The sequence below is a fragment of the Symphalangus syndactylus genome, chromosome 11 (genome assembly GCF_028878055.3).
Source record: "Symphalangus syndactylus isolate Jambi chromosome 11, NHGRI_mSymSyn1-v2.1_pri, whole genome shotgun sequence".
NCBI lineage: Eukaryota > Metazoa > Chordata > Mammalia > Primates > Hylobatidae > Symphalangus > Symphalangus syndactylus.
Window position 1 is genome coordinate 134,887,393 of NC_072433.2, and position 19,624 is coordinate 134,907,016.

Here is a 19,624-nt window from a genome sequence, read left to right on the forward strand (position 1 = left end):
CTCAACATCTAAGATGCAATGAACAGAATGTAAATGGGAGTTGGGGAAGCAAAGGGACTACACAGCTTCTGAGAGAACAGCAACGTCCCTGCAGCGTGGGATTCTCGACTCTCAGGCTCAGATGTTCTAGCACACAGCAGGTGCGTTGTCCTTTAACAAGGACAAAGGTCAACAAACGCCCCGTGGATGAATGGCTGATTGGCAAGCATTCCACACTGCAGGCTCTGTCCCCGCCCAGCTAGACTTGTCCCCTATCTTGAAACACTACTTTCCCATTTCATTAACGCAACCTGATGGCCGGCCACTGTAACAAAAGAAACATCACCAACATGAATTCTATTTCTTCCTTAAGACAAAAGGGAGTTTGCTCCTTACATATGACCTTACGCAGTTTCTGCCTGAGAATCATCATGTTCGTCAGCCCTGCCTGTGCTCTCCTCTTCCCACTGGGCTTCCTCCTGCATCACAAAGGAAGCCCCTGCGAGCCTTGGAAGTGGGTGCGCAGGCGGAGAAACAGAAACGGCCACTCAGGGCTCACCCTATCCATGTCAGCCTCTTCCTAAGACCAAGGCGCCGCTGATTCAACCCTGCTTCCGGACGCCTAGGGTTTACATCTGCTCCTTCGCCCTGTTTGCATTCAGTGAAATCCTCTCCTCTCCCAGGAGTTTCCAAATAAAACCTGCCTCTTTGTTTATTAAGAATTGTTTACAGAACTCTCAAGCAGCAAAGGCAAAGTACAGAAGATAAATACGAGCAAGTTGGCCGGTGCGTGCGACTAGATGGACAACATCTTTACGACATGTCTGCATCAGCTCTGCGTTGTTCAGCGACACATCCCGTGTCTGGAAGAGTCCTGGCAGGCTGCATGGGCTGGAGAGAGAGCGAACTGGTGAGTGGCTGCCCCTCCCATCACCACCACTGGCCACACCATGGTGATCACACACCCAGGCACGCCCACTCCGTGCTCTCCACACATAGCCTCATTCAACCCCCACGACAGCCTTTAACAGATGCCACCTCCGTGTTTCCCGTGAGAAACACGGAACATAACTGGTACTCATCTAGCACGGGGTCTGGCAGTAGCACTGAACCTACAAACCACTCTCTTCCCAGGCTTCCACTCCACCATTCCCGGTTTCTCTTGCCAACTTTGTTTCCATTGTGTTTCACTTGCTACGTCTCCTTCCTCCACCTCCTCTCTCAATGTTGTCTTCAGCCACTGCCCGGGCACTCTCACCTGCCTCTGGCTTTAACCACGTGCTGCTGAATCCCAGCTCTGCCAATCAGAGCTGAACCCACTGAACCCACTGCAACAATGTCCAACTAGAGACACTGTCAATCAGAGACAAGTTCCCACTGAGCTCAGCTCTCCTCACACAGGCTGTCCACATACAGAGCCCTCACCTGACTCCGTCATGTATCCCCTGCCCTGCTGCAGGGCACCACTGTCTAACCCTCCAAGCCAGAAACCAGCTGCCTCCTCCTCCCTATCAAAAGCCCACTTATAAATCCTGTCCATTTTCAGCTCCTCCCCATCACTGTCACTCCTCCCTACTGCCACCGCCCTGATTTCTAGTTCAAGAGTGTCTCAGTATTTTTTTACCTATATCATCATAACAACTTAATTATCTCCAACTCCAGCCACACACACCATCAACTTATTCCCCACAGTGCTAAGGGGAGAATCTGCCACATCTGATTCACTTCTTATTTACACCTCAGTCTGGTGTACAGAAGTCACTGGGCTAACAAGGAATATATTTATGTTGTACATCGTGATGCAGTACACACACACACACACACACACACACACCTGGAAAACAAAAGCTTCGCAGGACAAAAGCTCCCACTCCTACATGGGACACACTCCAGTGTTTCCCCAGGCTGGCAGCCGCTGTTTGCGACCTCAGGACCCATCGCCGTGGCAGCCTTCTCCCACAGCCCGTGGTACGCACTGTGTTGAGGGCTGCTGTCTGGCTGCCTCCCCAGCCTCTCAGCAACCGCAAGCACCTTCCAGTTCAGGAGGGTCCCTCTCCATCTTCCTAGAAAGCCCTTTTCTACTGTGTCCACCTGGCAAACTCCTATTCATTCTTCAAAGTCAAGCTCAGGTCTTGACTTTCTTCCTTATACTTCTCAATATTCTTCAAATTCTCTAGAGAGACATGTATTGCTTTTATATTTTTATACTATGTCACCACCATACCTGAGACCTTACCAGTCACACACTCACCCCCATTCATGCTCTATCACAGTATGGTCTTGAGCCCAGGAGTTGAAGACCAGCCTGGGCAACATAATGGGACCCCATCCCTGCAAAAAATAAAAAAATTAGGCATGGTGCTACACGACTGTGGTCCCAGCTACTCAGGAGAATCACTTGACCCTGTGAGGTCGAGGCTGCAGGGGGCTTTATCATGGCCCCACACTCCAGCCATGGGTGACAAAGACTCTATCACACACACACACACACACACACACACACCACACACACACACACAAAATATATGGACACAGGCCACATTATATACAAGCATTGCCATAAAAAAAAACAGCTCTCCCTTGGCCTCTGAGCATTTTACCCTTTTGATACATTCAGCTTCTTTGGAACAGATGGACGTTCACCGTAAGATGTAGCTTATGGACAAGAGAAATTCAGAAATGAAAAAGGAAGACAGTAAGGAGGCCTCCCCTTCAAGAGGGTTTCATGACAAGGCCCAGCTGACTGGCCATGACTGGCTGGATCCTTTGGCCCTAACATATGGATCCCTCCAGGCTCTTTCAGTCTGCTAACCTACAAGTTAATTAGTCCATTTCTAGGATGAAAGTGTCCATTATCTCCTCTGTAGACTTTCCACTTCCTGACAGCACAGGAACCTAACAGCATGCCAAGTTCAGACTCCTTTTTCTTTGCACCTCACTACCACCGACAGGCTTTCAAACATACCATTCAGAACAGAGACACGGTGTTGGCCACCAGTCCCAGCTCCAGCAACACTAAAAGGCCTCCCTAAAGGAGCAGCAGGAGTGCAGCAGAGAAGGAACAGGCTTGGACGCCAGGGCTGGGCATGCCACCTTCAGGAGAGTAAGAGAGAAGGAACAGGCTTGGACGCCAGGGCTGGGCATGCCACCTTCACGAGAGTAAGAGAGAAGGAACGGGCTTGGACACGGGGACTGTGTACACCACCTTCTCCAGCCCCAGAGCCCCAGTCTGGACAGAAGCGGGGCTGCTCTCTGCCTCAGAATCCAAGAACTCCTGAGAATACAGCTACATCGACATCTAGTATTAGTAACATTTGATTGTTTAACCATACTATAACAGGGAAGGGGACATGGACAGGACACTGGCCTCTAAATACAGAAGTTTCCAGCTCCCAGCTGGTTACTCTGAGAAGATGCCCCTAGTGTGTCATCTACAGAGAAGGAAAGATGCCCACCTACCCTGCCTGGCCTGCACCAACCACTAGAAATAAACAACAGGCCCCAAATGCAAACAGGACCACACGGCAGCTGCACCCCAGTGCCTCCAAGACGCCACTCACCCATGGTGCGCCCTACACACACTCACGTCCTCAAGACACTATGGATTCTGTGTGTCTGGGGGTGAAGGCTGCAATTTTTTAAATGTTTTCCAAGTAAATCTAATAAAAAAAAGAATAACTGATCTAGCCCTTCTTCACCCAAACTCCAAATCATACAGTTGTCGAAATAATGACCATAAAGCAATTCTTCTCTAACTTGACAATTCTCATACTCTTCTTCTCCACGCAAGTCAGAAAGACCTAGTCTGAGAAAGAAAGCCATAAAAATGAGAGAATCCAGCCAAGTCGCCGCAGCCAGGAGGAGTAGCATCGTGCAGTCCTGTGCCTCCCCGCTGCCCAGGCCACCTGAGCCCCACCTGTCGCTGTGAGGCTGCAGAAGCATGCGGCTGGTCAGCAGCTAATCAGCAGAAGGAAAGCTGGCCCGACAATCCATGCCTATAAATTCCACAACAGATGTCTCCTGGGGTCCAAAATCTGCTCTTATTAAAGAGTGGCGTGTGGGATGGGCACAGACTCACAAAGCCACACCACACACACAAGGTCTCAGGACTCTAGCCAAGGTCTTCTAGATTCTAGTGGCCTCATGTTTGATGAGCATCTAATAACTAAGACAGGAAAGCACTGGATGGAGACACAGCGAGCACACCGGGTGTCTGGGGCAGCCTTGCCCTAAGGAAGTTATACTCTAACTGGTGAGACTGGACCAAGGCACAAGAAAACCCGGGACAAACTGAAGTGTCCATGGGGACGGCTGGGTGAAGCAGGGTACAGGCCCAGGTGCAAACACTCACCTGCCGGGAGCCCAAGACCAACCGATACACCCACAGCCATCAGCTCTTCATGAAAGGTGAAGCCGGCTGGGCTTCCGGGTTGGGTGGGGACTTGGAAAACTTTTCCGTCTAGCTAAAGGTTTGTAAACATACCAATCAGCACTCTGTGAAAACGCACCAATCAGCACTCTCTGTCTAGCTAAAGGGCTGTAAACACACCAATCAGCACTCTGTAAAAATGCACCAATCAGCGTGCTCTGTCTAGCTAAAGGTTTGTAAACTCACCAACCAGCACTCTCTGTCTAGCTAAAGGTTTGTAAACTCACCAATCAGTGCTCTGTGTCTAAAGGCTTGTAAATTCACCAATCAGCACTCTGTGTCTAGCTAAAGGTTTAAAAACTCACCAATCAGCATTCTCTAAAAATGGACCAATCAGCACCCTGTAAAATGGACCAATCAGCGCTCTGTAAATGGACTAATCAGCAGTACACGGGCAGGGCCAAATAAGGGAATAAAAGCTGGCCGCATGAGCCAGCAGCAGCAACCCACTCGGGTCCCCTTCCATGCTGTGGAAGCTTTGTTATTTCGCTCTTCACAATAAATCTTGCTGCTGCTCACTCTTTGTGTACTACCTTTATGAGCTGTAACCCTCAGCGCCAAGGTCTGCAGCTTCACTCCTGAAGTCAGCGAGACCACGAACTCACCAAAAGAAAAATACTCCAGACACATCTGAACATCTGAAGGAAAAAACTCCGGACACACCATCTTTAAGAACTATGACACTCACCGCGAGGGTCCACAGCTTCTTTCTTGAAGTCAGCGAGACCAAGAACCCACCGGAACGAACCAATTCCAGACACATTCACACACAGATGTGCTTTCGTTCTGTCCTGCTGGGATCCCAAGACCAACTGACTGTCCACTCAAGGAACAGACCAACCGACGCACCCACAGCCACCAGCTCTTCACACACACACACACACACACACACACACACACACGTGCTTTCAGTCTGTCCGCTCAAGGAATAGGAAGCCTTTTTCACTTTAACTTCTGCATTCAGTTCAAGGTGCCGGTGCCGCCCATCACCTCTGAATCACTGCAAGTTTCAAGGACAGCCAGTTGTGTCCTCGAGCTGTGCTGGGCACGCCCACCAGCCCAGCAGGTGCTGCTGAGAGCAGAGGGTTTTGCAGGGTCACACATTCTTCCGACAATATGGCTGCAGACCCCCAGCAAAAGGAAAGATTCCCCATTTGGGAAAGTGGACTAAAATTTTCTATTAAAACGTGATAATTCGCCCGGGCACAGTGGCTCATGCCTGTAATCCCAGCACTTTAGGAGGCCGAGGTGGGTGGATCACCTGAGGTCAGGAGTTCGAGACCAGCCTGGCCAACTCCGTGAAACCTATCTGTACTAACAATACAAAAATGAGTTGGGCGTGATGGCTCACACCTGTAGTCCCAGCTACATGGGAGGCTGAGGCACGAGAATTGCTTGAACCCAGGAGGTGGACATTACAGTGAGCCGAGATCGTGCCACTGCACTCCAGCCTGGGCAACAGAGTGAGACTAGGTCTCAAAAAAAAAAAAAAAAAAAAAAAAATCCAAGTTTCTCCTGACAGATGACATTCATCAACAAGAGATTCAAGCAGAAAAGACCACTGTCTCTAACAGCAAGTATTATACAAGAGCCTCAAGCGACATCTGCCTTGGGTGTCGGGACAGAGCAAACAGGACAGCTGTTCCGCAGGAGCAGGACTGAAGCAGGAGGAAAAGAAGACGCAGGGGCATCGGCCATCAGAGCTCTTCTTCCTGGAATGACTATTCCTCTAAGCTGCTTCTTCAGATACAAAATAAAAAGTTAACTGTCAACACTGACAAGTCAATGGAGGATACTTGAAAAACCAAAAAACTTTTACTGTATTTTTGTTTTAATAAAATTATTCTAATCCCCTGAGGTAACTGTGAGGGAATTAATAACTAGAAAACTGTCAGAGACCCCTGAAGGTTAGACAATGGTACTGCCGAAACTTTGTGTTTTGCTCTTCAATAAATTTATCTACTTTCTTAAGCTAACTGAATAAAATTTAATATACATTTATCAACCACATCTTTTAAAAAAAGAGAAAGGTAGGAAACTCAAAGTAGTTTCCTTTAAAATAAAGATGGTCACAGTTGATGAATTTAGAACATTTGTCCCCAATCTCCTAAAAAGTGACATACGAGGAAAGAGACGTCACAGAAAAAAATGATGACACACACCCAAACGACATCAGCCTGTGTGCGACCATTTTCACAACAGGGAAAGGAACGAAGCAACAGATCCATCACTGAAAGGGCAGCACACCTTCTAACCTAGAAACAGAGAAGGAATGTCCACTTATGAAGAGGGGCAACAACAGTGGACTCTCACTCCATGAACCAAGCATGATGCTAATATGCTAATATGACAGAGAATTTTTTAAAAAGCCACCAAAGGCCGGGCGCGGTGGCTCACGCTTGTAATCCCAGCACTTTGGGAGGCCGAGGCGGGCAGATCACGAGGTCAGGAGATCGAGACCACGGCGAAACCCCGTCTCTACTAAAAATACAAAAAAAAAATTAGCCGGGCGTGGTGGTGGGCGCCTGTAGTCCCAGCTACTTGGAGAGGCTGAGGCAGGAGAATGGCGTGAACCCAGGAGGCGGAGCTTGCAGTGAGCCGAGATTGCGCCACTGCACTCCAGCCTGGGTGACAGAGCGAGACTCTGTCTCAAAAAAAAAAAAAAAAAAAAGCCACCAAAAAAATACCAAAAAGTGAAAGACTGTATTGTTTGCCCCAACGTCTATTTTCTTCACTCTAATGTTCCCAAACCAGTGCAGCCAACAGGCTGGCTCCTCCCGCCTCCCACTGACTCCTCCACACCCCTATTTCCTCCTCTCTCCTCATTCACCTCTTCTCCTTTCTGCTCTTCTGTGCCTCCCACTCTCTCACTGAGCAGCCCCTCACTTCCCAGCACGCCACCATCTTCCCTGAGCAAACAGTCCTCCAGAGCTCTCTCCAACCTGACATCTCTCCGGAGAGCCCACTCACCAGATGTCCAGGGGGTTTATGAAAGCCATGGACTCAAGACTAGAGACGCTGTCCCTCAGACCAGCTCTCTCTGGCTCTTCCTGTCTGGTAGGGAGGCTGTGGTGCCCTGGCCACTCTCATTTCTCTCTGGCCTCTGCACCTCCCATGCATCCGCTCCTCCGCCGTGCCTCTCCACTGCTCCTAATGCCACTCCCAGTTCCAGCAACCCACCCTCCAGGGCACCTCGACACTGTGCCCAGTTCAATCTCCTATGGGTCAGTGCGGGGCAGTGCATGATGCAAACCAGGCCCAGGGGCTGTGAAGTCGGGCAGCCATGGTTAAAATCATTTTTAGGGTCCTCATCTGTAGAAAGAAAAATTCCTAGATACAAAATATAAGATGAATATACACAAGTCCATTATATTTCTAGACACCAACACCAGGCAGAGTCCACCATGAAGGCACGTGGCAGTGTCCCAAGGAGAGCCCGCTGGCCAGGAGGGCACCGCAAGCTCGGACACAGCAGGGGCACTGGAGATGGGTCCACGAACTGCGTGCGCAGCTGGGAGGCTGGAACAACAGCCCAGGAGGCTGAAACAACAGCCCAGGAGGCTGGCTCAACTGGTGTCTGCATGAAGACTAGCAACAGCTGGCTTCTTATCTCACACCATACACAAAAATCAATTTAGGATACATTAAAGGTGTAAAGGTGTAAATGCAAAGGGCAAAAGTACAAAATATGCAGAAGGCATAGGAAGCTATCTTTACGGCCTTGGGATAGGGAACATTTTTTTTTTTTCGAGACAGAGTCTCACTCTGTTGCCCAGGCTGGAGTGCAGTGGTGCGATCTCGGCTCACTGCAGCCCGCCTCCTGGGTTCAAGCAATTCTCCTGTCTCACCCTCCCAAGTAGCTGGGACTACTGGCGTGTGCTACCATGTCCAGCTAGTGTGTGTGTGTGTGTGTGTGTGTGTGTGTCTGTGTGTGTGTGTATTTTTAGTAGATACAGGGTTTCACTATGTTGGCCAGGCTGCTCTTGAACTTATGACTCCAGGTGATCCACCCACCTGGGCCTCCCAAAGTGCTGGGATTACAGGCATGAGCCACCATGCCCATCCAAGAAAATTTTCTAAAAAAAGACATAATAGGTCATGATCGACAGTTTGGAAGGCATTGCCCCCAAGAACCAAGCACAGTCCCTTCGAAGCTACAGTATTGAAATCTCAAGTCATCAAATGTTACTGCATTTAGGAGGCCGAGGTGGGAGGACTGCTTGATCCCAGGAGTTCAAGGCCAACCTGGGCAACATAGTGAGACCTCATCTCTATAAAAAAATTTAAAATAAACTAGCCAGGTGTGGGGGTGCTTGAGCCAATGAGTTTGTGATCACACCACTGCAGCCTCCCCGGCCTGAATGATCACATTCACTCCCGCCTGAATGACAGAGCAAGACCCTGCTTCAAACAAAAACAGAAACAAAAACAAAAATTTTAACCTTTCTCTTAAGAAAAACAAAACCAAAAAAAAAAAAGAACTGTATTCTTCCATTCACACAGAAGATAAACATCACAATGGGAAACTCCCTCTGTGTGGCACGTTGTTCAAATGCACATGCACAGTCCCAGTCAGAGTCTTCTTTGCTACCCGCAGCACTGAAGGTTCAAGTAAGTCCCACTGTTTTCAGTAAACAGAAAACTTTTTTTGGAAAATGCTGTTTTCCAGTATAGACAAATGAATCCTAAGCACAAATATATAGGATCTCTGAATATATAAAAATGTAAAAGCAGACAACACTAAATTAATGATTTTACTTTTAAGGAGATAAAATGTTCCTTGACTTGCAACGGGGTTGCCTCCCAATAAACCCAGTGTAAAGTCAAAAATCCTAACCATCGTTAAGTCAGGGACTATCTATATACACTTTTAGTGCTAAAAACTACAGCAAAGAAAAAATAAGTGTCAAAGTTCTCCATGTAAAACAGTGATCCAGGGATATGGCTGAGAAAACCCATCTAAAATGCAATGTGATTATTTAGGATGAAGCCGAAACACACCACAGCGCCTCAGCAGTCGAGGTTGTGAATACAACCACACAATCAGCAAAGAAAAGCTTGTTCTATTCTTCATCTACCACTCACACACAACACCAAAGGTGCTCTCAGCACAACTCCGTCCACCTCAGAACTCTGTGGAACGTTTTCATTCCCAATGATCACCAACAGAGCCAGCTGTAAGCTCAACTCTAACACTACCGACAGTGCAGCTGACCTAGACTGAGGGGCGGCCTCCGGAGAAGTCAAGGACTCCAGCTCTGCTGCACACACCCACAGCAGGAGGCCTGCGTCTCTCACAGGTGTGGGGGCCGAGCCGCAGCCCACTACCTTAACTCCATAATTTGTGACCTGGCTCTTATGAGGAATCTGACAAAGAATCAGAGACTCAGAGGAAATCACAGTCTTTCAGGACTGAGGTCTAAAACACAGAACCTCGAGCTCAGTGCTCACCCACAACCATCTGCCTGCCTCCTCCTACTTCTCCCGTCCTCAAGAGGACAATGGCAGGGTTCACATCGGGAGGCTTCCTCCGAAAGAATTCAGTGTGCTGTGATTAAAAATGAACATTTTATCAGTATGTTCATGTAAGATGTACATGTTCCCTGGGGGGAGGGATACATAACAGTGGAACTAGGAAAAGCAGACCACCAGAAAATGTCTAGGGCCAGAGTGGTAGCTCACGCCTGTAATCCCAGAACTCCAGAAGGCTGAGGGGGAAGGATCACTTGAGGCCAGAAGTTCAGACCAGCCTGGGCAACATAGTGAAACCTCAACTTTGTAACGATAAAAACAGAATAAAAACTTAGCTGGGCATGGTAGTATGCACTTGTAGTCCCAGGTACTCAGGAGGCTGAGGTGGGAGAATTGCTTGAGACCAGGAGGTCAACACTGCAGTGAGCTGTGAGCACAGGCTGTGAGTACCACTGCACTCCAGTCTGGATGACACGACAAAACTCTGTCTCAAAAGTAGAGGGAGGAGGAGGCAAGAGGGAAAGGAAGAAAACAAAAGAAAGTATCAAGCACAAACTAAGGGCCACAAAAAATTCAACTCACAGCAACGTGGGCAGAGCCCTGGAGAAGCCAGAGGACACCCAGGCACCACCCAGCAAGGGGATACAGAAAGGGGGCTACCTGCCTCCAAGCCTGCCAGGACAGAAAACAAATCCATGTGGCATCAACAGGCACATCTGTGGCTGTGTGGCAATGCGTGAGTGTGCACGAATCCTGGTGTGGCTGTGTCACAGTCAAAACGGAAAGAGAGCGCGCATCGTGGTTTATAAAAAATAAGTTTCCTTGTGGCCAGACACGGTGGCTCACGCCTGTAATCCCAGCACTTTGGGAGGCCGAGGCGGGCAGATCACGAGCTCAGGAGATCGAGACCATCCTGGCTAACACGGTGAAACCCCGTCTCTACTAAAAATACAACAAATTAGCCGGGCGTGGTGGCGGGCGCCTGTAGTCCCAGCTACTGGGGAGGCTGAGGCAGGAGAATGGCGTGAACCCGGGAGGCGGAGTTTGCAGTGAGCCGAGATCATGCCACTGCACTCCAGCCTGGGCAACAGAGCAAAACTCCGCCTACAAAAAAAAAAAAAATACACAAACCTGATTCTTAAAAAATTAAATGTACCCTGCATAACTGAACAGTGTCCACAAGCAGGAATCTCTCTGGATGGCAAGGTGGCAGCCGACTATGGCACTCACCAAAAAGGCACCTTCCCCCATAATCCATGGAGAGACCTTTCCCAAAGTCACCAGACCTCCGTTCAAACAACTCAAACCCGGGCTAGAAATTAAAAATCCTTGTACTGAAAGCAAAATCAAGGTTAGCCGTGACTAACATCCAAGAAATAAACTTTTTACAAAGTAATAAACATGAATTCATCAGTATGAAAGGTCTGTGCACAGTGAGCACATGGCACACCGATGCAGTGCACCGAGGGCCAAGGCGAAGGCCGCAGGGGGAGGAGGTTCGGCAGAGGGAGGACACCCCAGCTGACACACGGATGCAGTGCACCAAGGGCCAAGGCGAAGGCCGCAGGGGGAGGAAGCTCAGCAGAGGGAGGACACCCCAGCTGACACACGGATGCAGTGCACCAAGGGCCAAGGCGAAGGCCGCAGGGGGAGGAAGCTCAGCAGAGGGAGGACACCCCAGCTGACACACGGATGCAGTGCACCAAGGGCCAAGGCGAAGGCCGCAGGGGGAGGAAGCTCAGCAGAGGGAGGACACCCCAGCTGACAACGCACTGGCCACTGGTGCCAGTGCTTTGGAGAACGTGCCGAGTCACATCTACGCTTTCCTCACTAAGGATTTAATTTCAATATTCTACACTCTAACTCTACACTCTCAAAACATAATTAGAAACGATGTTTTGAATGCAATGGAAGGATGCAGCAGAGCTTCTCTAGAAAATGCTTTTGAATCTGTCTCAGAAAACCACCTGTTTCGTAGAGACCAAGACTCTTCCTCCATTTGGGCTCAAGCTGGATCCTGCGTAAAGACAATCCCACAAACGCCCCTTTATGCACAGCTTCCCCCACACACTGTTTGTCTGTTTCTATGTCTCTCAATACCCCTAGATTTTAGGTGAAAACAAACCTATGTTTCCACCAGCTGGACGGTATCATTGAGGAATGGTTTTACGCATTGAAGACTCATTTCCAGATGAAGCTGAAGCTCCAGGGAGGAGGCCTGTGTCCCACAAAGGCCATGTGCTGACACGGTTAGTCCTTTCCTCCTCACCACCCACCAGGAATGTTGCTGGAACCCAGACGCTCACAGCAAGGCTCTGCTGTTTACCCTGCTCCCCGGTGGCAGGAAGGTGTGTGCCCCATTCTCACTCTAACCCCATCACGGCCTGGTAAGCCTCCAGTGCTCCTGCCCCTTACAGCACAAGCCAGCCACCACTTCCCAAGGGCCCTGACAATGTCACTCAACACCTCACCACAGCACGTAGGCTCTGCCTCTTTCATTACACATAAGCAAGGATTTTTCCACTAGGCAGGAAGTTTTTCAAATGTGAAGTATTTCATTTTTTTCTTATTTTTTTGAAACAGAATCTCGCTCTGTCATCCAGACTGGAGTGCAATGCTGCAATCTTGGCTCACTGCGACCTCTGCCTCCCAGGCCCAAGCAATTCTCCTGCCTCAGCCCCCGCGTAGCTTGGATTACAGGCCTGCGTCACCACGCCCAGCTAATTTTTATATTTTCAGTAGAGACAGGATTTCACCCTGACCTCAAGTGATCTGCCCGCCCTGGCCTCCAAAGTGCTGGGATTACAGGTGTGAGCCACCGCACCCAGCCTCAAATGTGAAGTATTTCAAATTGAACCTGTTCATAGTCAAGGCAAGCATGGCATGCTCGCTTTGGCCAGCACATGTACTAAAAATTCAAACAACACAGAGAAGATTAGCATAGCCCCTGTGCAATGATGACATGCAAATTTGTGAAGCATTCCATACTTTAAAAAAAACACACACAAATTGGGACCTGCACTGCAAGGCATCAGATGCCTTCCAGTCAGTAAGAGACAGGAGATACACAGGGTGCTCCCATTCCCACAGCAAGCACCACCCTGCACCACCAGTGTTAAGCACCACCCACATGGAATGGTGCCAGACACACACCTACTAGCTGCCTGCCACGCATGGAAAATTCTTTAGGCAATACCCTCCGCACCCAGAAGGCTACCAGACCTGTTAAGCCTTTTCAACCAGTTTTTGCAAGCAAGAGAAATGCAATTCTTAAGAGCGGGAACACCCCTTTTTTACATGTAAAGATACACAAGCTGGATGAATTGAATAGGGGTGAAAAGTGATGATCTACGACCAAGATGCATTAAGAAACAGATCTGCACAGGAAGGTAGAGCAAGGCCCGTGAGTGCAGAGCAAGCCTGCTGGGAGGGCAGAGGCTTGTTCTTGGAGGACAGTGCCAACAAAGCCTGTGCCAACTACGGCTGCCGTGCTGGGCTGGCGTCAACACCGAAGGAGAGGTGTGCAGAGACAAAGCGGCCTGTCGGGCTGGACAGGGAGGCAAAAGCTCTGCAGACCAAGAATACAGTTTCCATAGTACCTTGAAACTCACCAAGGCTGGGACAAAGGTTAATGAAAAGTTCAAATCTGAAATAAGTAACAACTGACTTCGCTATTTTACAAAAAAGGTAGTTAAGTATTTTTTTTGTGTTCCTGCATAAAATACTACTAAGACTCAAAACACATAGATACTGATATGCAAGTTTTAAAATCACAAGCAGAGGAAACACTCTGTATGCCCTTCCAGGTAGAAATGCAGTGAGCAGAAGACTGTCTCCGTGAGATAAATGCTCCTGCCCAAAGCCCGCTCTAGCAACGGGTCCTCCCTGAACTACAACTCTGAACAGGCTGCCACTCACTGCAACTCCTTGCGCATGACAGACATGCTGGGAAGAGCAGGTGAGTATTAAACATCTTTGGGCTCCAGAAAGTGCCAACGGCCTACTTTGGGGGGGTAGAGTGCAGGGGTTGTGTAGGGTTTGCCATCAGCATTACCCTGGAGCTAGTTCAGCCCTGGACTTTGATTTCATCTGAAATCCAATCATCAAACTTTGCCCACTGTTTCTTCTCCAAAAGCAAGGAAAAGAAAAGCTATCATGGGCCCCTTCAGGGTCTATCAGCATACAAGACTACTTTTAGAAATTCTACTCCAGGCATGGTGGCTCATGCTTGTAATCCCAGCACTTTGGGAAACAGGAAGGAGGATGGCTTGAGCCCATGAGTTCAAGACCGGGCTGGATAACACAGCCAGATCCCATCTCTGTTACAAATAAATAAATAAAATTAAAAAAAAAAAAAGAGAAATTCTACCAAATAAAGATCAACTATGATGCAACAACCAAGTAACCCTACAGTGTGAGAAATGCATGAGGGGCTTAAGCTCAGGGAACCACCACCTAAAAAAAGAAGCAGAGACCTCAGAGGACATCACCACAGGAGGAGGCACGCTCCCACCCGGACAGTGGCACACTGCCACCCTTGCAGACCTACCACACAGACCCATTCAGCACCTGCCCTGCACCACCCACCTGGAGGCTCAGCATCCAGGTGTGCTGGCCCCTTGGGTTGAGGGTGCCCAGGCACTCACCAACTGAACTCCCCATCTCTCCACGGCTGGCCCAGCTCAGAGGAGGCAAATGTTAATGGCTGATTTCTTCCCAGAAAGCTAAGCCCTTATCCATGTCGCTTGTTTACAAAAGTAAAATAGGCTGTTTGGACATGGTATTAACCAATGAATTAGTAAGGGAAGGGAGGCAAGCTGTTTTCTTTAATATATATAGGTCCAACCCTAGTTCAACCACTGCTCAGCCGGTTCGAACCACTGGCTGAGCAAATTCAGCCTCTCTGAGGTTCAGGTAAACTAAGAGGTCATCTCCTTGGGGTGTAAGATGCTGCCCCTGAAGCAACATCACACCTCTCATGGACGTCACTATCATCCTCCACCCCAACCTGCAAACATACCTAGGACCAGTGCCCCAGCCCCAAAGAGCCACAAAGGCTGAGGATGATCTGTGCTCCTCCAAATGCTCAGGCTACTACTCCAAAGCGGGAAACAAAGACAGCAATCATCACAAACACAGGGACAATGCCCTGCCTGACACCTGAATTCTTACTCTGATATCTTAACATCCTCTTCAACAAAATCAGGAAATAACTGTATTTAAAAAAAAAAAAAAATGATTTTGAGGCCAGGCACAGTGGCTCACGCCTATAGTCCCAGCACTTTGGGACGCCAAGGCAGGCAGATCACCTGAGGTCAGGAGTTCAAGACCAGCCTGACCCACATGGAGAAACCCCGTCACTACTAAAAATACAAAATTAGCCAGGTGTGGTGGTGCATGCCTGTAATCCCAGTTACTCGGGAGGCTGAGGCAGGAGAATCACTTGAACCCAAGAGGCGGACATTGTGGTGAGCGGAGATCGTGCCACTGCACTCTGGCCTGGGCAACAAGAGCGAAACTCCATCTCAAAAAAAAAATTAAAAAAAAAAAAAAGATTTTGTTTAAAAAAAAAAAGAAAAACCAGCCTAGTATATGTTCCTGCCCAAAAGAATATGAAGCTTTGTTTTGTTCTTCAGATGGATCCACACTTAGAACCACCATCTTTAAAAAAAAAAAAAAAAAAACTTTAAAAAGGACTTCTAATTGCATTTCATGAAGGCCGTAGGTCGAAAATCCTTGATCAGTCCCTAATTGGGTGTGTTTTCAATGAATGAGCTATTGGGATACAGACTGTCGAGAACAAGAAAAAAGTTTCTAATATGAAAACAGGTGAGGTTCTCCTAAAGCTTCTGTGACAGCTACATCTAAACAGTTTAACACTAAGGTGGCTAGGCGCAGTGGCTCATGCCTGTAATCCCAGCACTTTGGGAGGCCCAGACAGGCAGATCGTTTGAGCCCTGGAGTTCGAGACCAGCCTAGGCAACATGGCAAAACCCCATCTCTACAAAAAATACAAAAATTATCCAGGTGTGGTGGCACGCATCTGTACTCCCAGCTAATAGGGAGGCTAAGAAGGAAAGATCACTTAAGCTCAACAGGCAGAGGCTGCAGTAAGCTGTGATCATGCCACTGCACTCTAGCCTGGGTGACAGAGCAAGTCCCTGTCTCAAACAAAAACGAAAACCAAAAAAACCCCACAGACTCAATTCTGGCGGCCAGGCCATCAAGGGTTGTGAGGTGAAGCCCTGAGATCATTGTGGCAGGACCAGGGACACACAATGACAGTGGCACCGGCCACAGCCACGCCCAGCAAGCAGCTTCCTGTCCAGTGAGCACCCAGGGGCCCTTCTCACACACAGCCTCCCACTCACACCCTGAGCATCCGCTTCTCTCCTCCTCCACTCTGGGGCACAGAGGCTCTCGCCAGCCCCCCCGCAGCTGCTTCTCCGCTTGTCACCCTGCCACACACCCTCTGTCCCTGCAGTTCCAGGGACAGCCAAGGTGTTCTCACTCTGCACCAAGTGCCTCACAGGCCAGGTCCTGCTTAAAGCCTGAATGAAGCAAAGCTTGGAAAGGACCCAACACAACCTGCCACCAACTGAATGCCTGCCATCCCTCCCCACCCTGCAAATACACTGGGCACCTGCCTGCATGACCCCCACACAAAGGGCGCATCCATCGTTCCAACCACAAAGCTCCACGTCCAACATCAGTGGCCTCCTCACCTCCAATGCATATTTGTAACCCATTAGTGCCAAAAGTTTAATCACTATTGCTGCCCTGTCTCCTACTACCCCATTCCTTGCCCTCATTAAACTCCTAAAGACAGTGGTCCCTAGATGCCTCCCTCTCTTCCCTATCCAATGCCTTATCACAAACACCCCAACACCCTTGTCTCTGCATCAGATATCACTGGACCTCAACAAGGGGGCCTGAGGTGCCAAAGAAACATCACATAGCACGATCTAGAGTGTGGCAACCACAAAGCTAACACCCAAATCAGAGGGTCCTCGTGATCCCATCCATGCACCCACATCCCGGCTGTCGTCCACAGTCCTATGAATCAGAGGGTCCTCGTGATCCCCGTCCGTGCACTCACACTCCCTGCTGTGGTCCACAATCCTACAACAATGCTCCACGCTTGGCCTCGTACCCTAAGTGCCCACACTCCACCTGTTCTCACTCCTCCTATACAGCCACCTTTGGCCCTAAGAACACTGCATCCAGACACGCAGGCCCTCAGCTTCTACAACGGCCACCTCCACACCCACACCTTTTCTCTGGAGGAACCAGGATTCTTCCTGCCCATGGCCAATCCTTCCAAAAATCCCATCCTTTCCTGTCTACTGTGGGAGCCTTGCCACTGATCTCTACTAAGCTTTACTTTCTATAACTTTGGCTACAAAATAACTTTTGTATTTTTAAACACAAAATATCCTAACAAAGGCCTGATGCGGTGACTCATGCCTCTAATTCCAACACTTAGGGAGGCCAAGGCAGGTGGATCACCAGGGGTCAGGAGTTTGAGACCAGCCTGGCCAACATGGCAAAACCCCGTCTCTACTAAAAATACAAAAATTAGCCGGGCATGGTGGCAAGCACCTGTAGTCTCAACTACTGGGGAGGCTGAGGCAGAAGAATCGCTTGAACCTGGGAGTTGGAGGTTGCAGTGAGCCAAGATCACGCCACTGCACTCCAGCCTAGATGACAGAGCAAGACTCCATCTCAAAAAAAAAAAAAAATCCTAATACATACCAACTAACACATACTACAAGAATTCCTCTGGAATTCACCTTCAGTTCCTTTCTATAATCCTCAGGGCCCCACAGATCTTTGAAGACCCCACCCTCCCTCCAACAGGTCCCACCCACACTGCCTCCATCCTGGCCACACCAACCAGCATTTGATTCTTTCCAGACCCCACCACCCTTCCGTGCATCTGGTCAACTCCTACCTCATCCTGCAGAACCCAAGTCAGGGGCCCTCTCCTTGGAAGGCAGGAGGAAGGCCACCGAGCTGAGGTGCCACATGTTCCTAGGGCCACCACTATGCCTTACATGACATTTCCCCCCAACATATCAAGTCATCTGATGATTCCATCCGTTTTGCTGCTAAAACAAAAACAAAAACAAAAACAAAACCGCCAAACGCTGCCTCGCCCTCCAGACAGCTGCCTCCTGCGAGAGCCTCTGCTTTGCTCATCCGAGGGCAGGCGTGGAGTGCGTGGAGCAGGACAGGCACTCCTCAGCTCGCAGGTGAGCAGAGCCGCATCTTGGTCCATGGAGTGCCTAGTTACTGCTCTGCAAGAAATTATGAACTGGAGTCGTCAGACCAGTGGCAACCTCGCACCTCATTGACATACCGACATGAGCCAGCCTTCTGCTATGTGGCCACTGCTTCTTTTCCATTTCTAAGGCTGAATCTAAAGACATTCTAACATCAACTACACTTAACACTTTTAGTACTATATACAGTAACAACATATATAACTCAAGTGAGTTGATGACAGTTTGAACAGCAATGACTAGGTCCACCCACTTGCAAGAAATTACAACAACATTACAAATACTGTCTTGAGCTCAGCAGTTCGAGACCAGCCTAGGCAACATGGTCAGACCCCGTCGTTACAAAAAATTTAAAAATTAGGCAGGTGTGGTGGTGTCTGCCTGAAGCCCCAGCTACTCAGAAGGCCGAGGCAGAAGGATTGCTTGAGCCCAGGACGTGGAGACTGCAGTGAGCTGTGACTGCACCACTGCATTCCAGCCTGGGAAACAGAGTGAGATTCTGTCTCAAAAAAAAAAAAAAAATTGCCTGTCCACAGACATCCTCACTTCAGAGCTGTAAAAAAACTGTGCACATTGGAATCAATAAAAAAGATCATAATAACTGTTTTATAGAAATGGTTTTCTCATATCAGGCAAAGAGTTCCTCAAGTACAGGGCTTGAGGGCCTCATTCGTTTCTCTATCCCAGTATCCTAGGCTAGGACCTGACATACAGTAACCGTTAGACAGATACCTGTTACAAAAATAAAACAAACCATACTCTCAAGAAGTGAACAGTGCCTTCAAGCTGATTCAGGCCAGAAGCTCTCACACATTTCTGAGTATAATCCATGATTAAAAACAAAACCTGGGCCAGCCACGGTGGCTCATGCCTGTAATCCTAAAAATTTGGGAGCCAACAGGCTGATCACAAGGTCAGAAGATCGAGACCATCCTGGTCAACATGGTGAAACCCCATCTCTACTAAACATACAAAAGGCCAGGTGCAGTGGCTCATGCCTGTAATCCCAGCACTTTGGGAGGCCGAGGCGGTCAGATCACGAGGTCAGGAGGTCGAGACCATCCTGGCTAACATGGTGAAACCCCGTCTCTACTAAAAATACAAAAAAATTAGCCAGGCGTGGTGGCGGGTGCCTGTAGTCCCAGCTACTCGGGAGGCTGAGGCAGGAGAATGGTGTGAACCCAAGAGCCGGAGCTTGCACTGAGCCGACATCATGCCACTGCACACCAGCCTGGGCAACAGAGCAAGACTGCGTCTCAAAAAAAAAAAAAAAAAAAATATGCCTTGGCCGAAGCCATGCCACACCCAAGCAAAACAAAAATTTTCAGAAATAGGTCAGGCAAGGTGGCTCACGCCTGTAATCCCAGCACTTTGGGAGGCTGAGATGGGTGGATCACGAGGTCAGGAGATCGAGACCATCCTGGCTCTTGCAGTGAAACCCTGTCTCTACTAAAAATAC

General features: G+C 49.0%; 1 protein-coding gene and 1 non-coding gene across 4 annotated transcripts in view; one reads left to right on the forward strand and one right to left on the reverse strand.

Moving 5' to 3' along the window:
* Positions 1 to 19,624, reverse strand: part of ANKRD11 (ankyrin repeat domain containing 11) — a 221,248-nt gene that overhangs the window by 156,146 nt on the left and 45,478 nt on the right. The gene's annotated exons all lie outside the window — the stretch shown is intronic.
* LOC129457868 (U6 spliceosomal RNA) lies at positions 12,766 to 12,872 on the forward strand. Its single transcript, XR_008649419.1, has one exon. It is a non-coding gene; the product is annotated as a U6 spliceosomal RNA (small nuclear RNA).